The sequence below is a fragment of the Emydura macquarii genome, unplaced genomic scaffold, assembly GCF_026122565.2.
Source record: "Emydura macquarii macquarii isolate MOO-44397 ecotype Brisbane River unplaced genomic scaffold, CSIRO-AGI_Emac_v2 contig_1253, whole genome shotgun sequence".
NCBI lineage: Eukaryota > Metazoa > Chordata > Testudines > Chelidae > Emydura > Emydura macquarii.
The window spans coordinates 7,047,594-7,072,113 of NW_027131390.1; the positions used below are offsets into that span (position 1 = coordinate 7,047,594).

A 24,520-nucleotide genomic window follows, 5' to 3' on the forward strand; every position below is an offset into this window, starting at 1 on the left:
ACTCACGATATTTCCTGCCCATGTTCCAACCCAAACTAGGTAGTAAGATGTAGCATAATTATTTGTTTGTTTGTTTATTTGTTTTTAAATTTACTGACTTTTTAAAATATGATCAGGGACCTTCTGCTCAGGTCAAGTTTTGGGTGATCAGTTACCTGGTTCTTATTTAATCCTCACCTTTTCACCCATACCAAATTTCCATTCAGATATTGGAGTCTGGATTCATTTGGGTTCATTGCTGATCTTTGAGAGGTGGCTGGTAAGTCTCATTTGTGCCTCTAGTGTGCCTGTACTTTGCACTTTCACCTTTCATGCAGGCAATAGCAGAGCAGGAGCTGAGTAAATGGAGTGCATTGTTGCAACAGCTGCCATGTGGTCTACATTACTGATCTTTCTCCAGCCTTCTCAGCCAAACACCATTAGCCAGATACACCACAGCTGGACTCTGAGTCAAGGGTATAAAGCAGTCTGCTATGGGTGCTCTTTCTTTCTCAATGCAGAGACAGTCTAGATCTTAGGAGGGAGTTGTAGGGAACAGAGGTCTTGTTTGGGGAGTATCAGACAAGGAAGATATCAAGTGAGAGAAATGAGTGAAGAGGGGAAGGTAGGTTCTGTTTATAAGGAACATCAGGTATTTTCCTTTGAGACCAAAATTTTGCTGTGGTTTAAAGAAAATGTAATGATTGTCCCTATTTGTGAAAAATAAGGTGGCTTTGTACTTTGATTTATAAACCGGCAGCTTGACTTAGTGCCTGATAATTTGTTTGCTAGGTTCACATTGTGTTGTCCTTGATGATAAGTACATGACATGTAAATACAGTGTTAGAGGTTTAGAGAAATGCTGCAAAATGTGCTGCTTTGGGAGAGAATCTCATCTCATCTCTTGATAAGTATTCCCACAATTAATGTATTTGTTTTACAATCTATCTTCAAGGGTTTTTCTTTCCCAAACAGGATGGATTGGGGGCTAGTAAATATCCATCTATGTTAACATTTTTAAACCTGTATCTTAATATTTCTTGTTCAGAAAATGGCATATATGTCTGGGGGGGCGGGACGGCTTGTGAGTGCTATTTCTCATCCCTGGGCTCCAGCAGAAATAATTTATAATGTATTCCTAGCCCTCACCATTTTCTGGCCTTTTAAAAAATGAGATTTAGAAGCCTAAATAAATCTGATGTAAGTACAGTGCCCTTCTAAAGTTTGTAAAACAGTCCTACAGCACCTTGCCGCACATGACATAGTGTAGTCATTAAATGTGGATTATCTTTGGAAGGAGAGGCAGAGATTAATGAGTCAAACAGAAATGATGAATTAGATGTGTGATGAGGTGCAGGTGTAGGAAATAGAATCAGAGAAAGCCAGAAATATTAAAATGAGATTAATAGAGCCACATCTGTAAAAAATTTTTTTTTAAAAAGGGGGTAACTTCCCATTCCTGTAAAGAAGAAAATGCTTGTATTGTAAATTTAAACAAGCATACATTGTCTTTTTGAGTAGCCGCTTGGGCAACTCCTTTCCCATTTGCTCTTTTCTCTGCCTGCATATGACTTTGACCCAACAAAGTCATAGTGATTTAAGAAAGAACTGAGGCATCATCTCACCAGGGGCTTTTGCATATGCTCTTCCTGAGACTCCGCATTTTCTGGTTGGAGGTGTAAATGCAACTTCTCAATTTGTAAAGACTGGATGAGTCATGTGCTGCAGCTAGCTTGGAGACATTGGGCAAGCCTCACAGAATCCTATTTTGTGACCTTCACAAGCTTTCTGGGTTGTACAGGAGGGTTATGATTGTAAACTGTGTTTCCAGGGCAGTAAGTTGAATTCCTGTGCTTCTTTGAGGACTGTGAAACGTCATGATTCACTTTGAGCATGTGAACATCTGGCCCCTTTTTCCAGCATCCAGGTGGAGAGTCTGTAGTCTCGTGTGAATTGCACTCTTCCACATAAGTACTTAGTCCTACAAAGTGAAGCACTTTTCAGAAGTGCTCTGCACCCAACATGCCCATGTTCTGAATATCTGGACCTTTATTTTGGTGCCTAAATGGAAACACAGCTGCTTTGAAAATCTGGCCCTAAAGGTATTTTTCTAGCTAAAGAAAGCCTGACTTATATATTGAAGATGCAATAGTATTCCTTCCATACCCTGCCACCGCAAAAATGAGTCTAGCACAAGTGGGTGGCTTGAATATGTCTGATTATGTTAAAAAGCCTCTTGTGCTGTCCCTCTTCTGATCTGGTCCACTCACTTGCCTGACTCGCCATGTGAATTATGTCAGCTTCTGCCACAATACTGTGCAGGATGGTGTGAGATTCCCTGAGAGGAGAGAGTCGTGTTCATGTAACTTGTATGCAGAAGATCTATGAGAAGTTGCAAGGTAAAGTAGGGGTGTACGTTAGTCAGGGACCGACCAATACTTCAGTATAACCGTTATTTCACTTTCCTCTTTGATTTAGTTGGTCATTGAGAGTGAGTCTTAAGGCATATAGAAGGAGTCTAACTAGGTGTATGATGCACATATTGGGAAGACCAGAAGAAGGCATGACTAACACCACTTTAAATTTCTTTACCCATCTCTGAACTGAATGTCAGAGGTTTGAGTGGATTCAAGATCAAGACAACAAGGTTCACTCATCCTTATTAATCATGGAATTTAGCTCTATGGACTGTATATACTGATGGAATATTCTGTCCACTACTGAGTAATTCAGGGTCTGATTATTTCTTGTTCTGCTCTTGCTAATTATTTCAAATTCATTACAGCAGAGCAATGGCTTTGCTATAGTTAAGGGTAAGACCAACATTCTGTTTTAAAGCTCTAAAATCTACATGGTTACTTGGATTATCTTGAAATTTGGTGTACCTCCTAGGGTCAGGGGATTCTGTTAGTGAACTAAATTTGGAGCCATTTGATCAAGGGATTACTGAGATACAACTCCCTCCAAAAGAAGCTTTCCTAAAGTTTAATGATTCTGGCAACTTCTTTTTGCTCACAGAGATCAAAGCAGGGCTCAGATTATTGCACAAGAGTCTCAAATGCTTGAGGTTTACCCACAGAGTTCATGGCACCCACTAGCCCATTGGGAGAAAATCAAATTAAAGTGTTACTTCAAAAAGATTTTGCTTCTCCAGTTAAGTTCATTGCAAGCCTCATGTTCTTAGTCTTGTTCTTAATGGATTATACTGAGCATCTGCAGAGAGAAGCTGACTGTCTGTGAAACTAGCTTTAGCTCTCAGGATGTGGGTGGCTCTGAAGACATGCCACTCTCATTGAATTTGGACACTGAGTTCAAATCCAATCCAGGGTAGAAATTTGAAGTAAAATGAATCTGGGATATTGGTCCAGTTGGGGTCGTAGGCGTGGCACTATTTTGGGGAAATGTAAACAGAGTACAGCAGAATTGAAAGTCATTGAACTATTTTTTGGAAAGACGATGAGCTATGTAAGCAAATGCTTGCTGGAAGGAGAGGTTGATTAGGTGTGGAGTGGGGGTGGGGATGGGGATTAGGGACACTGGGAAGGTGAATGTTTGGGGCATTGGGGAGAAAAGGGGCATCTCTGCCTGTCCGTCACACATTCCACTCTTCTGTGTGGGTTCATGAAGCCTATCTATAGGGGTAGGACTCCCCATTCCTTGCCCTTCCTCATGTGATCCAGGTTCTGATGGGGCTTGCCTGGCTGGGGAAGGGGTTGTCTGAGTCTGAACTGTGGTATGTGGCAGCATAGGACAGGAGATAGCAAAGAGCAACTTATTACATGTTAATGGTTTCTTACAGTGCTGCTAACTAATGGCTTAATGTGACTGAAAGGGGAGGAAGAGCTGGAAGTGGTGGTGGGGCTACATATTGTGTGGCTTGGGGCAGAGAAAGAGAGACATACTGGTCTTTTCTCACATTCCTAAAGTCACTGTAACCACCATGTAATGGAACTGTCAAGGTTTTGGGAAACAGACCACTAGGGTGACCAGATAGCAAGTGTGAAAAATCGGGATGGGGGTGGGGAGTAATAGATGGCTATATAAAACACAGCCCTGAATATCAGACCTCTGGTCACCCTACAGAGCACGGATGAGATTTCTCTCATCAGCCCTGTTCACAATTACACAGTGAAATCACACATTTCAAAGCATGACCATTATTCCTATCGCTCTATAACAAAACATATGGGGGAGGGCAGAGCACTGAGGAATCACAGAACAAACATGCGGCCCAGTGGGGTGACCTTTGGACTGTGACGGTTCCTAGCTCTACCACTGGGCAGCTGGGTGACCTTGAGCAAGTCATTTCACTTCTGGGCCTCAGACTGAGTTGGGTCTTAGGACCCTTAGTTGGGTGGGTTAGAGACTGAGTCCTGCTGAAATTTGTGTTTTGCAGTGTGGAGGAATCAGAAGGTCTGTGCAGTGCAATATAGAAGCGTTAGCATGGCTGGGAGACCTGGGTCCAGGTAAACCCATATTTACAGTGCAGTATGGATGCCCAAATGCAAAAATACCATGCCCATAAGCCCGGGTCTCATAGACCCAGGATTACAATGCAATGTAGATGTGCTCTTGGGGCACAAGAAGTCTGAGTCCAGATAGAGAGACTCTGGCTCATGGGTCTTGTGCTGCCATGCACAAAATAGCTGTGTAGCCTCTGCAGCTCAGACTCTGAAGCGTGAGTAGGGCAACATGCTTCTGAGTCTGAACTGCAAGGTCTACACAGCTATCTTCAGCATGGTAATAGAAACCCCACAACGAGCTGCTGACCCAGGCTCTGAGACTCGGTGCAGCGAGCTGTGCAGACATACCCAGAAAGGCTTGCTCACTTTCTGTGCTTTCCTCTATGGCCAGTGTAATGGGGCAGGGCTCAGGCATGACCCCCTTCCTCTTCCTGGGTTTCCCACTCCCCTCTGGGGTGGCTAGCATGTCTTTCAGCACAAGCCAGGAGTGCAAGGACTGTAACTGGTGTCAGTCCCAGTGTGTAAGTGTGCAAGAGAAGGAGCATCCTGAAGTCTCTTTACTTGGCACACTCATTCCATGGCAAGAAACTGGCCACATGCTAATATACATGCAGAAACCTACAGTAAACCTGCTCCTCACCTTGGCAGAATACACCAAAGGACCCCTCCCCCACACCAAAGCAATACGTTAGCAATGTTTTGCTCTTCTGCGTTAGCTTTCAGCATAGCCTTACAGCAAAAATCTATGAATGAGCATGCAGGGAACAGGCCCTAACATAACAAAAATGCACCTACTGTTTCATGACAGGGGGACATGAGACAGGTTTTTGGACTCCAGGAATTCAGATGCTTATTTGAACCGTTACTTAGGTTTCTCCATTTTAGGAGCTGATTCAGGAAAGTCTCTGTTCAGGAAAAATGCTGAAGCACTTGCTTAACTCTAAGATCAATTGAAATAAGATTAAGCATGTGCTCTCCTTAAAAGGCTCTTACCAGGAGGCCTGCAAAAAACTTGGGGTGCTGACCCCACTGCTTCTCAGGCTGACAATATCTCACTGTTGTGTTGTGTTGCCTAGTCAGTCTGCTTGTCTCCATCTGTCACTCATCTCATACTTAAAGTGGAAGCTGCCGTTTAAGAGGGGGAGTTTAGTTTTCCCTCTGTTGATTCTGGTTTACTCAATGAAGCTTTCAGTTTCATTTTTTTTGTTGAGTTCTTCTGTCAAAAGCAGCAAAGGTCAAATAGGACAAGCCAACTGCAGGCAGGAATTATTTTATATGGCCATTAGTCAACGCTTCTTCAACGTGCCCTAATTAATGTGGAAATCCCATGCAAATTTATAAAATGTTTTAATATATGAAAATTAATAAATGTGCATCCAAGTAGCTTGAACATAATGAAGGCTGCAAGCTCAGCCAGTGATTTAAGCCTGTGAATAGTCTCATTAGGCACATTTGCATTAGAAAAAGGTGGAACCGAGTCGCAGAGCCTGGGTCACCTGACCGTAGTTCACGGAGCTCAGGCTGCAGGGCTTGTAATTGCAACATAGACTTTGGACTTGAGCTGCAACCTGGAACCCTTTTTGCAGAGTCTCAGGGCTGAGACCAGAGCCTGGGAACAAACATCTACACTGCAATTTTATAGCCCTGTGAACCTGAGTCAGTTGATCCAGGCTAGATACCACCATGCTGCGGGTCTCTTATTGCAGAATAGACATACCCCTTGACTTCAGTGGGGCTACTCACATAGAATCATGGACGTGTAGGACTGGAAGGGACTTCGAGAGGTCATCTAGTCCAATCCCCTGCACTCATGGCATGACTAAGTGTTATCTAGACCATCCCTGGCAGGTGTTTGTCTAACCTGCTCTTAAAAATGCTGCAGTTTAAGCCCATTGCTTCTTGTCCTATCCTCGGAGGTTAAGGAGAACAATTTTTCTCCTCCCTCCTTGTAACAACGTTTTATGTGCTTGAAAACTTCTCTTCTCCAAACATAACCGGCTGAGGGGGGACTCAGTAAACCCAGGTTTTTTTCCATCTTTCCTTATTGGTCATGTTTTCTAGACTTTTAATAATTTGTGTTGCTCTTCTCTGGAGTTCCTCAAATTTCTTTCCTGAAATGTGGCACTTGGAACTGAACACAGCACTCTAGTTGAGGCCTAATCAGTGAAGAGTAGAGCAGAAGAATTACTACTTGTGTCATGCCTACAACACTCCTGCTAACACAGTCCAGAAAGATGTATGCTTTTTTTGGAACAGTTACACTGTTCACTCACAATTAGCTTGTGATCCACTATGACTCCTTCCCCCCCAGATCCCTTTCCACAGTACTCCTTTCTAGGCAGTCATTTCCCATTTTGTATGTGTGCAACTGATTGTTCCTTTCTCAGTGGAGCACTCTGCATTTGTCCTGATTGAATTTCATCCTGTTTACTTCAGACCACTTCTCCAGTTTGTCCAGATCATTTTGAATTTTAATCCTATCTATTTAATCATATTAATTCCTCACAGAGTAAGGTGGCTACTCAGTGACTAAGCTGTCAGAATTAGGCCCTCCAGACCCTTTAGATTACTTCTCTAACTTCTGTGTCCTAACCCAAAGAAATGCTGGATATCATGGTGATTGGTGCCTTAAAATATAGACAAAACATCTAGAACACAGTGAGCTCAATGACCTTTTACTGTAAAAATATATGGATTAAATGTGGGTGCCGTCTCCTTTTTGAGAGAACCAAGTGGACGTATTTACAATATGCTCAATTCCTGCTGTACAGAGTCTTAAACTGTGCTGTTTAATATCCTAATTGCTATTTAATACCCATTTCTGTTCATGTCCATTTACACAAGAATTGTAGGAAGGGCATCTCTACAAACATAGATACAGATCTCGTTCCAAATCTGTTCCGCTTCAGTCTGTTTGTGGCTCTACCTGATCAAATGCTTCTGACTTGCAACACCTAAGTCCTAAACGGTACCTGCAACAAAAGGCCACCCTGCCTTTTCAGACATTTGCACAGCGGGAAGCTCAGATTGCATTAAAGTTTATACGCTGTGCAGTTAATGCACCAAGTATCTCTAGCTGTAACTTGTCAGGTAATTGGCACAGGGTTTGTGTGGCAAGGCATGGAGATAGCTGGAGGGCATGTGGGCCACAAACTAATCTCTCAAGAAGGAAGAAAGGAGAGCTCTGAACACTTCAACTGATGATAATTCTCTGTATCTTCAAGTGAAAAATCTTCTTTTTTTGGTTTTGGATGCTCTGCAATTCATTTAGAAGAGTCCCCAATAGTTCAGAATTAGAAGATATATTTAAAAAAAAAAGTTCTGTCAACTACCTCATGTTGATAATATATGACTTAAGAAACAACCGTCTCTGCAGCCGTCTGTTTTCTAACCAGGGTTGACTGGGCCAAATTGTCACATTGTTCAGGTACTCTTATTCCGGAGCTTCGTATCTTGCCAGAAGGATACCCCGTTCTTCTGTCTCCGATAAAACACTGACCATCTGCCCTACCTATTCCTGCAGATCGAGTACAGCTTTAGCCTAATGGTTTCCACTCTGGATGAACCTAATATTTACGGGAGATGAAACAGTCATTCACAGCTACATAGTGAGTGTTTGTTTAGCACGCAGTGGGCATATCTGACAATAGGGATCGCTTGCTCTGCCATTAGGATTTGGATCTATATCACCGAGGCAGACCAAGCCATTCCCATTGTCTTCAGGGGGAGTTCCCTTTATGGAATGGTGGCTCCATAGGGCACTTATGTTCCTTAATGGATTTGGGCCTAGGTGCCTAAACACCAGATTTAGGTGCCCAAGTCCATTTTAGGCACCACTGCAATCACATCCCACCCCCTACTTCCTTCCCTCCAGCCTTCACCAACCTCCTCCTCCCCCCCCTCCCCCACTTGGCTGCTCCCTAAGCCTCCTCAGCACCTACATTATTGAGGTAGAGGTTCCCTAGGTTCAATAGATTTCTGCCTCCGAGTATGTGAAAATACCATCTCCCACCTAAACCCCTCGAGGGATTTGCAAACCAGGTGGCAGAGGAACACCTATCTTCTAACTTGCCTACAGGGCCCCATCTGATTGGGCCCCATTCAAATGTAGGGTCTTTCTCTGTCTCCTGTTTGAAGCTGTTCTTCTATGTGTAGAGCCACTGGAGCAAGGGGACTGGACTCTGGGTCTCCCACCTCACAAGTTGGTACCCCCAGGCTAGAGAGTCAGTCTCTCATCCCATCACAGTTTAAGTATTTTATCCACAGTGGAACAGCTTCAACAGAGGAGACTGCGCAAGCCATACATCGGAATATCCCGTAGCCCGGTAGCTACAGCAACATACTAAAAGGTGGGAGACCCCTGTTCATAGCCTCTTTCCTCCTCAGGGAGAAGGAGGAACTGAAACTGGGTCTCCAACATCCCAGATGAGTGCTTTAACCAGAGGGCGAAACCATTATAAGCTGGGCACCAGCACCACCTCCTTTTGCTGTTTGTGCGAAGTAACAAAGGCTTCTAAGTCATTCTCAAACACAACTTAAGTGCCTCAGCTGCCTGACCCAGGAGAGGGGGTTTCCAGATGTGGATTGCAAGCAGAGATAGATGCCGAACTCTGTGAAAGGCGTGGGGCATATCATATGCCTCTCAAATCCTCTCCCATTGGCTAATTTAGGTGGCTTCCTTCCTAGTTCGCTGTTTTTTGTAGATCATGTTCTTCTCTCCCCAGTCATTGTATGAAGAGCCTAGGTGCCTGACTTAAGGTTTTCAGATCCTAGTGTTGTTCAAGTATTTTCTAGGTGCTTAAAAGTGAGGCATCATCATGCTCTGCATTGCATCTCTGGATCCAGGCCTTCATATTTTTTTGATATTTAATACTCTGAAACATCCCTAAACATTCTCACATTGGACTTGCACTCTTCCACCTTAAGTACTAAGTCCTTCAAAGTGCACTGGCCTGATCCAGCGGAACACTTACACCTGTGCATAGCTTTAAGCACCCGGGATGTCTAATCTCCACCATTGGTAATGTAGCGTGGCATGGCAATAAACCAGAAATCGCAAAGCACCTACTAATAGAATCACTGGGTTGATGGTACAAATGACTGTTGAAATCAATAGTATTACTCACGTGCTTAAAGTTAAGCAAATGCATAAATGCTTTGCTGGACAGGGCCCTGAGTCCTCAACGCTTTGCAAGTTTGGGCATAGATCTTTATTTTTTTTCCCCTTTGTTATTCACTATACCCCTATTCTCTTTCCCTCCAAGTCAATTGTTCTTCCTATTATCCACACAGACTTTACCATGCCATCTGTACACAACCTTTGCTTAGGGAACAGGAAAGGCAGCACCAGATGCAGTAGCAATCATGGGTAATATTCCTACTGTTTTATCTGTCCTAGTACTTGAATTATTGCAGCATGGCAGGTGGTGTTAGTTTGCATCAGCCAGGTGATTCTATATGCAAGTGTGACAATTTCTGCCAGTAATAAAATTAGATTTAAAATTTTTTACTTTGTGAGAAGTTAGGGCATGACAATATGTATTGTGGCTGGTTTCCATGATGTTTTGGAGTTGCTGACTGCATTTGTGTATCTTGTATGAAGTCTCTACTTCATGTGAAATAGAGTTATGCCTGAATAAAGTAATATTTCAGTTCGACTCTTCACACTGTGTTATAATGAACATGGAGCCTGGTGTCAGTTTATTGCTGTGATTTGCTACAGGACTTATGGTCTGTTACTTATAACACCACAATATTAACTACAAAAAGGAAGCACCTGCATGTACAAGATGTGTAACCCAGTGGAAGGGCAGTGGTCCAGGAGACTGGGTTCCAGTTTTCAGTCTGGAAGTAACCTGCTGTATAATGCTGGGCAAGCCACATAACCGTTTTGTGCCTCAGTTACCCCATATATAAAATTGGGATTATGAAATGTATCATCTTATGTGAACTGCTTTGATCTCCACAAATGAAAATTACTCTGTACAGTACTATAATAATCAGGCTGTAAGTAAAGACTGTTACGATAGAACCAAAATGAAGAATGAAGATCCTCTTTGCCATTAGAACGGCTTCTAGGAATAATAATGTAGCCTGTTGCATAAAGATCTGACTGTCACAAGCTTGTTTGTCAACTCCCTGGGAAGTGAAGGTTCTGTTTTTAACATTGTATTTTAATAATTTCTTTATATATGCTAATGAGAACTTGCCAAAGAAATTCTACTGTTTACACTGCGAGTCAGGATGTGATTTCCCGTGCTCATTTACACAACCTCTCCTCAAGCTAACATGACTGTAACTAGCAGAGAAGCAGCAGTATTATGGGTAGAGGCAGCAAAGGCATGTAGAGGCTTGGCATGGCTAAGCCCTGCTTCCACAGCCACTGCTCATGCTACCACAGCTACACTGCTATTTATACTCATGATAGCTTGAGGAGAGGTAGTGCAAGTGTGTAAACGAGCAGGGGGGGAATCATACCCCTCGCTTGTAGTGTAGATGTAGCCTGAAGAATGGTAGACTTCAACAAGGCTGTGTGTTCCAAACAGAATAGTGTAAAATGTCCATGGAAAAACATGCACTCAGGTGAGCCTCACCTGGCTTTTGGTTTTCAAAACTTACACTGGATTTGCCAAAAGATTTGTTAAGCTTTTATGGGACTATTTGGGAGAACCTGAGCTAAATTTTTTGGGGAGGGGAGATTTGCACTGAGGTCGTGTGAACTTTGAAGAATCAGGATCTCTTCGCCCTGTTAGTTTTAATTCTGCTAGAAATGGAAATGAGCTGCAAAAAGTTGTGGATCCAGATATAGAACTCAGCAAACAATGGGGTGCCATAGAGACAGGGCTTCTTTCCATGTCTTTGGAGAGAAGTTCTATAGTGACGGGGCAGCTGTAAAATTTGTATTGAGATCTGGATTTGGAACACTTCCCTATCCAAAGTGTTTTTGTGTGTGTGTGTGTGTGTGTGTGTGTGTGTGTGTGTGTGTGTGTGTGTGTGTGTGTGTGTGTGTGTGTGTGTGTTGAAATCCAGGTTTTTGATCTTGCTCTATTTATTTATTGTATTGTAGTTGTGCCTAGGAACAATGCTGAGATCAGAGCTCTATGACATTGTACATACACATAATAAGAGACCTCTAAGCACTGTCATAATACAATCATAATGAAAATCTGGATCTGAACATGCAAACTTTTGGATGGGAGGGGTGTATTCTAAAACCAGCTCTTGATGCAAATTTCACAGCTGCCCCAACACTAGGCAACTGCGTCAGACTAGTCTAAACAGACAACAGCAGACAAAAGTGGAAGAGAAGACTGCCCCATTTTACAGATGGGAAGCTGAGATACAGAGCAACTAAATGACCTGCGCTAGGGAATATAGTAAGCCTGTAATTCAACTCCTATGCGTCCCACGGCAGTGTCTTAACCACGAGACCAAACTCTCTCTCTCTCTCTCTCTCTCTCTCTCAATGTTTTGGTGTGAAACCAGATCACAGTTCATTCTGTGGTTCTCCAGAACACAAGATGTACCAAATACTTCTGTTGCATTGTTCTTTATTCAGATACACCACCAATTATTCAATTATTAATTCTAGTGCAGCAGGTCAATTTTACCATCACTTCAATTTGTTCTATCCCTTGATCTGGGACTATGTCCTGTCCAGGAATCAGGCTTTCCAGATTGGTAACCTCCATGTCTTCCTCTTTAATTTTCAGAGAATTCTCCTCCATGTTTATAGTCAGAATGGCTAAATGATTCCTGTGGTGCATCAAATCAACTCTCAACATTGCTAAACTTTGTGATCTTAGCATAAGATCTGCCAGGGTATTTCATAATGAGGAGGAAGATTGCAGCTTGCCATCTTTGTTTTGTGACATGCATAGTTTGGAGGTAGGGAGAATCCCTTCAAGGGATTTGATTGGCATGGTTTTGTCATTAGTAAATAACTCCATGGCCCTGCCGCAAAATCTCCACAATGAGAAATTCTGTGCTCAGCTGAAATCTCCCTTCATGAACTGCTGACTCAAGACACAGCAGAGCGGTGGGACCCAGAACACAGTAGAAAATGTAAATTTCAGCTGGGTTCCATATGCATCACCGAAGGAATGAAAACTTAATGAACTCTCTGGATTGATTTTACTTTTAAAATTCCTTTACAAAACACAGGGGATTGATTTAAGTTTCCATTTAAAAAACAAAATAACCTGAAATGCCTATTTAACACAACAAAACAACAACAAAACAAAAGTGATCTAAATAGTTTCCTTCAAATACTTAAGCATCTGCTTAACTCTTGTCCCATGAGTAATTCAATTGATTTCAAGAGAACTTCTCCCAGGAATATAATCGAGCATGTATCTAAGAGATTGAAGGATCAGGGTCAATGATGGATGTAAGCATGTATTTCAGCCGTACCTCACTTTAAGGCCCATTACTTATTTTGGTCCCAGAGTTAACTATGGTCTATAACTATATATAACTTCAGTGTCTGTCCATGTGTATTGATGAAAATAATCATCATTTCTCTCTGATGAAAAAGTTGGTGAGAGTTATTTGTGCTGAAGGAATGAATCCCATAGCAAGTTGTCTTCTGAGTAACTCTGTCCCTCACATGGGGTCTGGGTCAGACCTTGAGTCCCACATTTGGGCCTTGGTCATCTGAGAGGCATGACTGCAATTTGAAGTCAGCAAGATCCTGATCCTGCCTTGATCATTTGACAGACCTTAAGAAAACCTCTACCAATACCTAGGTACTATGTTAGAGTTGTTATCCAGATGGATCTAGTGAGAGACAGAAGGAAACAGCCTGCTCTGTCATACCAGTTCATAGATGGAGTAATTTCACTGACTCTGGACCATAATTTGGCCTTAGAAGTTTAATTGATTTGCCTAAGACCACCTGCGTCCATGGCAAAAATTTGATCCCAGGAATCCTGACTCTGTTCTTTGCTCTGTGGTTTATTCAAGCTGTGTTATGCTTTAGCTCCTGACCAACAGTTTAGTTTTACTGTGTCACACATCCACTGGAATAAAGTATACAATGTAAAGTGCTAGTGCTGTTACTTTCCTTGCTTAAATGCAATATAACACATTCCTCCTAGTGCTTTGCTTAAAAGAAAACATGTGAACTAAAATTAAACACAATTGAACCAGTATAGTTTTCAAGGCCTCACGCTCTTCAGCCACAGGCTGTACAGATAAAATCAATGTCTTGCTGCCCAGTATCTCTTCAAAATGTCTCTTCTTAATGGAAAATGGGAGTGATGTTATCACCATAACTATTGTTTACTGTGTTATGTTGCTGCATATGGGTATTGTTTCAGCCTTTCCTTGAGCGGCTAAATTTCCCAAGAAGGAAAATGCACATCTTGAACAAACCGAAGTACGCTTAGGTTTGTCGAGAGGCTAATTGAAGGACATACTTACATACAACAGGGCATCAGTTCTAGTGGCATCCGATCGTGAAAGGGGCCGAGCATGTTTTGAGCACCAGCCAACCTATTCAAGTCAATGGAGTCGTAGGTACTTTGGCTCAGATCCACAAAGGTGGTAAACCATCTAATTCCCTATTTTAGGCACCACTATCATAGAGAAAACCCCTGCTTGGTTGCTGCCTAAACTCACTTTGTGCTTTTAATTTTCACATGCGCTGCCCAGTGCGATTCTCAAACAAGAGAGAGAGGCAAAAGAGCATCTCTCTATCTCACCTCTGGGGTATGATCCGGTAGGTGTGTTTTTTAATAGGCTTACTCTGAGCATGCCTACCAGATGCCTACTGGAGCAGGCCCCACTCAAAATCCAGCCGGAGCAGGAAGTGGTTGTGCCTTCCTTTATAACTCTAAACCCAGTGGTGAGAGTACTTGCTTGAGAGTTGGAGACTCATGTTCCAGGCTCAGCTTCCCCCTTTGTCGGATGGGGTCTCCCACCTCTCACATGTTTAGAAGAGAGGCACCCACAGTCATCTCCTCATCTTCCAGCATCTTTGCAGGTACGACTTAGAAGCTTAAACTGCCTGACTCCAATCAAGCAGAGATAGATGCTGCCCTGCAGATTGGGCCTATCTCTGTGAGAGGGGCAGGGATTAGGACACATCCCTCTCTTGGCAACTCCCCTTGGCTAATTTAGGAGGCTGCCCACCTAGTGTGCTGGCTTTTGTGGATCTCCTCCTTAGGTGCCTATCTCTTACCGTTCGTTGGGAGAGCGAGACGCCTGAACTGGGATCTTAGGCACCAGCTAGGTTTTGTGGATCCCACTGTTTGTTGTAGGGATTTGTGTGTATGGGGTTTGTGTGTGTGTGTGTGCGCGCGGGGGGGGGGGGGGGGGCATTTGTTGTTGTAACAGCTAAGTCCCTCTATGGAATCAGGCCTAGAAATCTCAAAATGGAGCCCACCTCCATTGCAAGGTGTATATAGTACCAACTGGATTTTAGATACATTTTACTAGAGTCCTAATGAAGGAAACACTTAAGCACCTGCATAATTTTTAAGCATGGGAGTAGTCCAATGGGATTTCTCAGGTACTTAATGTATGTGCTTCAGTCCTGGATCAGCATCCAAACTGGGTTCCTTATAATCCGCCTTTAAAAAGTAAATGTAAATGTATTTCATTATACTGTAATTAACCGTATTAATACAACAGACCTTAGGTCGTGCACTTAAACTCCCAAAAGACAGTTATGAAGCAGCATGAGGAGCTAGATCCTGTAATTAATTTAAGGACACAGTGCAACTTCTATCTTTGGGGATGTGATAGCAATGAAAGAATGTCCTTCAGCATTTCCTATATTTCCAGTGTGGCTGACGGAAGGAGGGATTCAGGGGGATTAGTAAGGAAGAGCTGCAGGTGTGATTTTGTTTTTCTTTGCACAATGGCAGGGTTTAGGGGTTTAGAGACCCCCCTCCCCCCAAGAATCCCAAGTATCAAACTACTTCCTCCTCTTCAAAAAATAAGTTGACCTATTTCACCCCTAAAGAAGGAAGAGATGAACCAGAGGGCTCTCAGCCTTCTGTGGATGACAGGCCAGGCTGTTTGCTGTTTACAGTAGCTTACTACTGTAAAGTACATATGGGAGAACAATAAATGGACTGAATTTTGGGGGGTGGTGCTCAGCATTTGCCTCTCCTATTGAAATCCATGGATTGTGGGAGCCAGCACCTCTGCAAATCAGGCTGTAAATAAAGCTCTAATCTGCTCTAAACAAACAACAAACCTCTCACTGTTTTGTGTGGGGGAGAAGGGAGATTAGGCCATTGCTGCAGACAAATGGGGGGAAGAAATAAAATTGAAATAAGCAATTAAGATCGTACATGTTAGTTAACATTCCTTATTAGCCATCATTGATTATCTTGGTCCAGCAAGTGCTGTGCTCCCTAGGATTGTCTCCTTAGAGTCTCTGCCCCTTCTTTGTAATGTATTCATGCACAGATACAATTCCACTGGGTATGAATACGGGGGTCAGTTGTGATTCATTCAGTGATTTTTAGCCCCCCATCCCCCACACATCAAAATATTCTGCACTTCTTAGCATTTTGCAGCACTTTACAAATGGGAAAGTGATATCCTGTTCCATGCTTTTCAAGTTTTAAAGGGGAATATTGATCCTCCTCTTCCAAAGTGGCTAGGTCTGAGCTGAAATGTAGTTGCATTATCTTGAGCCAAAAGAAAATTAAAATGCTCATGTCAAAGGAGGAGGGCGATAGAGGACTTGTAAAGCCACTTGTTTTTGCCACATTTGGGTCTGGTCAGCTTAGTGCTCCTTTCTCAAAGCTGCAAAAGGGCCAATACCCTCCAGCGCTAAGTGCCACATCTATCCATCCCACCACAGAGTCCTTCCTTAGCGCTACAAGCCCCAATATGGAAAAATGCTTTTGAATGTGCTTAATTTCAAACATGTGAGTAGCCTCACTGAAATCAAAGGGCCCCCTTATGTGCTTAAAGTGAAGCAACACTTGCTTCAGTGTTTTGCTGAAGCAGGGCCGAAAGTGTTTTAACACCGTGTCAAGCCCAGTACCAGTTCTTTCAAAACTGTAAATATAAATATTAGGAGCTGATTTGAAAAGTAAAAGTGAACTACTGCCTCTGAGGCTGTTACCTCAGAAATGACTGGTTCCCGGGGTCGATAACAATTTATAAACACAAAGAATATTCTGAGTTGGTTCACTGTGTGCGACCACTGTACAGCAATAACAACTCTTACAAGGAAATACAAGTGCTCACAAGAATCAGTATTGCCCTCCAGAAATCAGACTGCTTGCACGATGGTGTAGTCAAAAGGAAGAGGCTAGTTAATATAAATAAAGAGAAATCGCTACCCTCTCTTCACCAAATGGCTCTTTTTTCCATAGTTGTGGCTATGATGTGGATTGCTGGAAAACTGGTATCAGGTGGTTTGTGTTCTTGGGCAGAAACCATCTAGACCAGTGGCTCTCAACCTTTCTAGACTACTGTACCCCTTTCAGGAGTCTGTGTACCCCCAAGTTTCACCTCACTTTAAAACTACTTGCTTACAAAATCAGACATAAGTGTCACAGCACACTACTACTGAAAAACTTCTTCCTTTCTCATTTTTACCATGTAATTATAAAATAAATCAACTGGCATATAAATACTGTACTTACATTTCAGTGTATAGTCTATAGAGCTGTATAAACAAGTCGTTGTCTGTGTGAAATTTTAGTGTGTACTGACTTTATTAGTGCTTTTTATGTAGCCTGTTGTATAACTAGGCAAATAGCTCGATGAGTTGATGTACCCCCTGGAAGACCTCAGTGGTTCTCCACAAGGGGTATGCATGAGCATACTTCGTGACAGGTGAATGGAAGTTCAGTAATAATCTTTATATTGTGTCTAATATGTGGTTTGAGATCCTGCAATATGCTACCCAGGACTTTTCAATGGAAGACGGGGAGCTCTGTGTCTCTGGCCCTCTGCAGTGCACTTCTTGGACTACATTTTCACTTGGCCTTATCCTGCCATCTCATTTTGATATGCCAGTGTTATTTAGGCATCTGTTTTATGTGCATTATTACCACATATGCCCAAGGGCACCTAATTACCCGGTTGACACAAGCCAAAGTTTACAAGTACTCCCAGTTTTGCCTGTGCTAACTTAGAGACCACTTCTTAAATTTTTATTTGCCCAATTTTATTAAATCTACCTCCGTCATCAAAATGTCTGAAACGGGCAAGGATATCCCAGATACTTCGCAGAACAGATTTTTGCCTTTGGGACACGTTTAAAATTAACCTTCCTTTGCCATTCAAACGAGACAGCACACAGTCCTGCTTTAATTGGGCCAGATGTTTCAAAGTAGCAATAGAGGTTCTGACTAAACAACATGATTTAGATGACAATGTAATCCTAGCTCATGTACTACCAAGTCAATTAAGCTGCTACACTCCATCATAGCATGCTGTAGTCAGCACAGCAAAAGAATGAGTGTGGAACTATGAAAGAAAAAGTGAAAGAACCGTTTTGGCCAGCTGTCTGACGTACTTTTACAGATGTGGGGCCATGTCCTCTGCTGCTACAAGCGGGAGTAGAACCATTGACTTCAGCAGAACTTTGCTGATTGACACCAACAGAGGAGCTGGCTCATGATTTTCTGACTCTTGATTTTCAAACTGAGGACACTGCAGCTCCCAGTCACTCTTATCAAAGGTTTGGGGGATGCTCTTAAATATTTCAAGTTGAATTTTTTAACTGATGGTCAAGCTTCTGGATGTATTTACAAGGGACGGATGTTCCTCCTTTTGGACAGTTAGCTCTTCAGGCAAGGGATTGTCACTTGCTGCCCACCTGTACAGCAGCCAGCACTACTGATGTTGTTTCATTGTTAATGTTAATGTTCCATTTATTTATATTATCATTTTCAACCCATTGCTAGTTCTAACAGTAATAGAGATCTGTAAGCCAGGGAGTAGAACAAAGTTCCATGTCTTCATATCCCTTTCCACTCAAAGTATTGGGCTCTAACTACCCAAGGCCTGCCTAGCTCCATCCAGTTGGGAAGAGAGAGAATATCAGCCTTTTCTCATGGTAGCCTCTTTAACACCAGTTTCCCCTTTCCTTTTATAAACTCACCCAGATCAGAAAGGAATCCAGAAACCCTTTAATTCCCAAGTGCCTTAATGCCTGGTAATAGTATCCTTTGCTGATAATATCAGTAAAGATGTCAGACTGAACGGACAGCAGTTTGTCCAATAAGAGACATTACCTCACCTACCTTGTGTCTCTCACTATCCCAGAAAGTAATTACTCTGTGATAGTAACTTTGTTTCTTCCCATGTTAATATATTGCACCTTTGCAAAATAACTAGCCTAGGAAGCGCTAAGTCATCAGGAATCTGAGAAGCGTAGGGATGCTGCAGCCATAGGTCAGGGATTAAGTCAACTCACCATTCAGCCCAATTTAAATTTTGTTGTACCAGGGAAAAGGCGAAAATTATTCAAAGGGGCCTACTGTGCATAATTTCATCCTGGTTGCTCCAGCAGCTTCTCAGTCAGAATTTGTAGCACAGCGATAACTTGGAAAAGGCAAATTTCACTCATGCTGAGTTGCAAATGCAAACATCTTCATTTTCATCCCAATGGAGGCAACACTTATGTTTTGCTGACCAAGCACATGTGTGTGCTTAGTAATTATTCATGTCATTACTCTAGGCACACAACGGTTCCTGCCAGTTTAGGGCCAGAAGAGACCACCAGATCATCTAGTCTGACTTCCTGCATGTCACTGGCCTCCAAGACCATCAATCCACTACACTCCACCACTGAAATTAGACCAAAATATTATAGCCCACAGAAGACACAACTATTATGTATCACAGGCAGAGGATGGGAGGGACTGAGGTGGACCTCTAAAATGGTCCCCTGGTCTAAAATGGTCTAAGCACTGTCTGGTGCACCACACTCTAAGAAGCACTGCTGGCTAAGAAAATGGAGTTTTGCCCTGGCATCCGTTGCTGAATAGAGAATTTCATGACTGAGGGAAACTGCAGTAATTCCTCGACATTGCTGCTTAGCCACTGGCGAAAGAATGGCAGCAGATGGAGATTTTGTGGAATTGACGCAAGTTAAACTCTGTTACAAATGCTTAAAAACCTCCTCTCCCAAACCCAGAGCAATAATATCATTAATGACCGTAATATGGCCCGGCACATCAGAATCCATTAACCACTGGAAGGATGAAAGAGAAGTAAACTGCTTTTAAAGGCCGTATCCTAAGAGCAAACCACGTTGCCAATTGAAAGTAAAGGGAATTGCAGATGATTACCAGGTACTCAGCACCGCATCATATTTAATCTTTAAATAGCTATACAGTATATTGTTTCATTTCCAAGTGACACTGAGCTGTATCAAAGCTATTAAAGACTATGAACCTGATTCTCCATTTCCATTTTTCAGTGATGGGAAAGACAAATTTCTGTAGCTCTCACTATGAAATGGCAGCATTTTATATCCAGTGTTGCTTTCACTTTGTCCTGGTGTAAATGACTGTATGATATACATGACCAGAAAGAATCCGACTGTCTTGTTCGCAGTTGCGATCTTAAGGTGACTTCCTCATCCTAGCATGTGAGATTTTTCCTTCATTGATAAAACCCTTTAGAAAGCACTTGCATTGCATTGCTTTCAATAAGAATAAATTATTTATTTTAGCAAGTAAAAACTGATTATAAAGGTACAAAATACTGTTGGAAATTATTACTTTTTGAGCCTGCAAGTTGCTAATATTTCTTAGATTCAGAAGGCTGTGAAGGAGCTCCAAACTTCTCAGCAGGCACTCAACACTTGCACAGTTGGACTTTATGCAGTCTGTTTCAAAAGTTCTAAGCATCCAAAACTCCAGTTGACTAATGAGCCGCCACCTCTGAAAATCATTTTCTTAGTCCTTAAAACCAGTCCAGTGTTTTTTTTTTTTTTTTTTTTTTTTTTAAACACACCAATCTCCCTTTCAAAAGAATAATAGGAAAAGAACATTTTCAGGCCTATATTTCTTGCTGAACGTTGCTCTGAGCAATCACTGTGATGTTAATGGGACTGCACGTGCTTAAATCTGTGCAGGATCTGGCCCTGTATAAGTGCTTACTGTCTAGTGACGTTAGTTTTATGAAAATTACAGCATCATAATAATGCTAGAGTTACTAAGACACTTTAATTTTCAACTCCTATTTTCAGTGACTTGTAATTATAATTTTGTCAAAGTTACCCCTTGGGATGAATTTTCATTTGCTTGGTCTCAATTCACAACTGATTTGTTTTGGAAAATTTCTGATAACTCAAAAACAGCAGAATGGATTTTTATGGCACGTGGACGTTGGAGTAAAATGTATTTTTGAGCTGTTTAGAAATGTTGGCACTTCTTGTGCTCAAACTGCTTTATTTTAAAGCACGAAGTTTGGCGTGAGAAATACGTGCTTTGCCTGGTTGGAAGAAGCTGTTTTGTTTTGTTTATATGTTGAAAAAACAAAAATTACTGAAACTTTGCCTTCTTTGTGAGACTGCGAGTATGTTCATTGAATAAGCTTCAGAAAGAAGCACCAAACGTGGAGACCTAGGAGGAGGTTCTCATAGCGCTTTTAGGAGCGGCGGCGTTTTATTTTTGCATCTATGGTCAAGATTTTCAAAAGTGACTTAAGTTTGGGCTCACAACTGGAGACACCTAGGAGAGGCTTATTTTTTATTTTGTTTTATTTTTATTTTTTAAAACAGCCAATGCCCATTTTTGTGTGTCAAGTTGGGCACCAAAATACTCAAGCATGGTCACTATGAAAAGCTTCATCTAAATCTCTTTATCCAATATAGGAATATTGATCTTCTGGGGTCGGGAGGGAATTTCCCCCCAGGGCAGATTGGCAGAGGCCCTGGGGGTTTTTCGAGTTCCTCTGCAGCGTGGGGCACGGGTCACTTGCTGGTAGATTCTCTGTTGGATTCTCTGTACCTTAAAGTCTTTAAACCATGATTTGAGGACTTCAATAACTCAATCACAGGTTAGGGGTCTAGTATGGGAGTTGGTGGGTGAGGTTCTGTGGCCTGCGTTGTGCAGGAGGTCAGACTAGATCATAATGGTCCCTTCTGACCTTAGAGTCTGTCTATGCTTAGGGTGAGCACTGCTTAACACCTACTACTTATAATCATAACAGTAACCTTCTGCACAGAACCAAAACCTTTGCTCAGATGTGTTCGGGTAAGTGCTTCCCCTTCTCAGACCCCGACCAGTTCCCAGGCTCTCTTCATAGCCTCTCACAGGCCTTGGATTTTTGAACATCTAATTCCCTTTCCACAAGCTAGGGCTAATATTCTGTTCCCATTGAAATTGATGACAAAACTCTCATTGACTTGAGTGGGGGCCAGACCCTCACCCTAAGAGTTGCAGAATTTCAATGGCCCTTTCCTCCAACCAAACCTGCAGGGGGATAAGGGAAGATTGCATAGTTGTCTCTGAATGGACGTCGTCTTTGGCTGAGAGCTTTTGTTGACGTAACTTGGTGAAGGCAGCTATCCTCCTCTCTCTGCGGCTGCTGCTGTTGAGTTCAAGCTTAATGTTGCTCTTGAGTTCTGTCCCGTCATGCCCTAAGATCCATTCTTTCCTCCTTGCTCGTGTGCTCGTAGATAATCTTTGATGAGCAAAACTGTTTGAGAGGTTATGAAACCGCCACTGATTCCTGATTCTATTGAAATGGGACCCCAACAAACACTTTTTAGTTGATTACTGTTGTTCTTTTATTATTTGTATTGCAGTAGCTTCTGAAGGACTGTCAGAATCAGGGCCTCATGGTGCTACAAAGATGTAGGAAAACATGCTCTTTTCACCAGAGGTCTACCTGACAGACATCACAAAAGCCAAGAATCCATATAGTTGGCGGACTAATGTTTAAAAGGCTAATAAATGACAGGTGTATTTCTAGTGTCTGAAGTGTCTTTGGAAAGCCTTGGCTAGTCCACACTTAAAACTTACAGCAGCACAGCTGTATTGGTACATCTGTGCCACTGTAAGAGTGCTTGCGTAGCCGTGTTATGTTGCCGGGAGAGAGCTCTCCTGATGACATAATAAAACCACCTAAACGAGCGGCACTAGCTATGTCAGTGGAAGAGCACCTCCCCCTGGCATAGCGCTGTCCACACAAGCGCGTCTGCTGGCAAAACTTACGTCGCATTGGTGGGGGGGGGGGTTGTTTTCTTCCATACCCCGAAGTGACAAACGTTTTGCTGGCATAAGTGCTAGTGTAGACAAGGCTCTAACTTCTCTCCCTTCTCCACTGATGAGAAATTGCTGTTGTTCACCCAGGGCTGACCCTAATAAACCATCACCTAGCAATGGGAACCTAACAGTTGCTTTTTGTAACCAATAGTCAAAAGTTATTGAAGTAGCTTTTAAGAGGGGGCATTCTGTCATTCCAGATGTGTATATAACTACAATTTAGATTAGTAGAAGATTGTGCCTGTGTCAAGAAATACCTCAAGTCTACAGATGAGGTGAGAGAAGCACAGAATTGCCCTATTGCTCAGTTCCCTAGGAATAAAAGACCATATTCTGCTTTTAGCCCCCATGATGCCCATCTATTATGGTGCTGAGCATGTTAAAAAGATTTGGAGTAGGAAGCATAGCTAATGAGATCAGTACAACCTGGAAATACAGTAAAACCTCAGAGTTATGGACATCAGTGTTATGAACTGACCAGTCAACCACATGCCTCATTTGGAACCAGAAGTACACAATCAGGTAGCTGCAGAGAGAGAGGTGGGGAAAAAAAAAAAAAAGCAAATGCAGTACAGTACTGTGTTAAACGTAAACTACTAAACATAAAGGGAAAGCAGCATTTGCTTCTGCATAGTAGTGTTTCAAAGCTGTATTAAGTAAAAGGTCAGTTGTAAACTTTTGAAAGACCAACCATAATGTTTTGTTCAGAGATATGAATATTTCAGAGTTATGAACAACCTCCACTCCTGAGGTGCTCATAACTCTGAGGTTCTATTGTACATTGAAAGCTAGTACAGGACCTAACTAAATAAACTCTCTACAAATATTCCAAATCAACTCTCTAAAAAGGTAGGGGATTTTTTTTACTACTTATGGGGGGGGGAGAAGGGGCTTAAGACATGAATCAGAATGTAAATTAAAGGGATTATGAACCTTTCCAGCTACAGAAATAAAATAAATTAAATATTTACGGGCAAAACAATTCTTATAACAAAGGCCCTGTCTTAAAAGCTAAGATGTGTGAGTACATTGTTTTAAATGTATTGCTTGCTGATGTATAGTTTCAGACTGCAAAACACAATATCTTACTCATATTTTTAATTTCTCCACGTAATTTACTTACACACACTTCTCTCAAGCAACCTGCAATTTGAATATTGTGCTCACTAGAGAGGAAATCGGGTCTGCAGCTCACTCATTATAACATGGCAGGACTCCAGATACTGACGGAATTCTAAATAAAGTCTACATTACTTCTTCTAGAATATGCTTTAGGATTCATTGCAGAAATTGCTTACTCAGTACTTAAATTAGTATGCAGTGCCTCTCTATCTTATGCAACAGCTTAATTAACTTGTGCATTTAAGAGTGAGACTGACCCATTTACCATCTAGTTTTTCATATATTTTTGCTAAAATACTGGTTACTTGATGAGACAGAGAAAAATGAGAGCAGGGAATCCAAATCTTCATTTGCTACCTCTTGGGTTTAGCGTGTGAGTGTTATTGGTGGCCTGTGATATACAGGCATTCAGACGAGATGATTTCGTGAGCCCTTCTGACCTTGTACTCTGACTCTTCTACATCTTTAGGCAATTTCCTAATATAATCATTTTAGTAGGTAACAAACTACTATATATGAGAACGAGAGAGTACAAGATGGTGTGGTGGCATATAACAATTTTTACAGCCAGAGTTTGGGATGGCTCCATTACTTGAGTGGTGATGCTTGTGTATATAGCCAAAGATAGCTATATACTGAGAGATTTTTATAGACATCAGACACTTGAATACATTTTTTTAAATGAGTCCCAAACTTGGATTCCTTAATCAGGGAAAACTGGCTGTGAATTCAGTGGGCATTCTTCTGCAGCAGGAT

At 42.1% G+C, this 24,520-nt stretch overlaps 1 long non-coding RNA gene across 2 annotated transcripts in view; it reads left to right on the top strand.

Annotated features, from left to right (window-relative positions):
• The first annotated feature begins 499 nt into the window (after positions 1–499).
• LOC137153889 (uncharacterized) overlaps positions 500–24,520 on the top strand; it is a 69,615-nt gene continuing 45,594 nt past the window's right edge. Inside the window, exon 1 of one of the 2 annotated variants that reach the window (XR_010919928.1) lies at positions 500–604. This is a non-coding gene — a long non-coding RNA (uncharacterized lncRNA). The remainder of the gene's footprint in view (positions 605–24,520) is intronic. The other variant, XR_010919927.1, reaches the window with a different exon arrangement.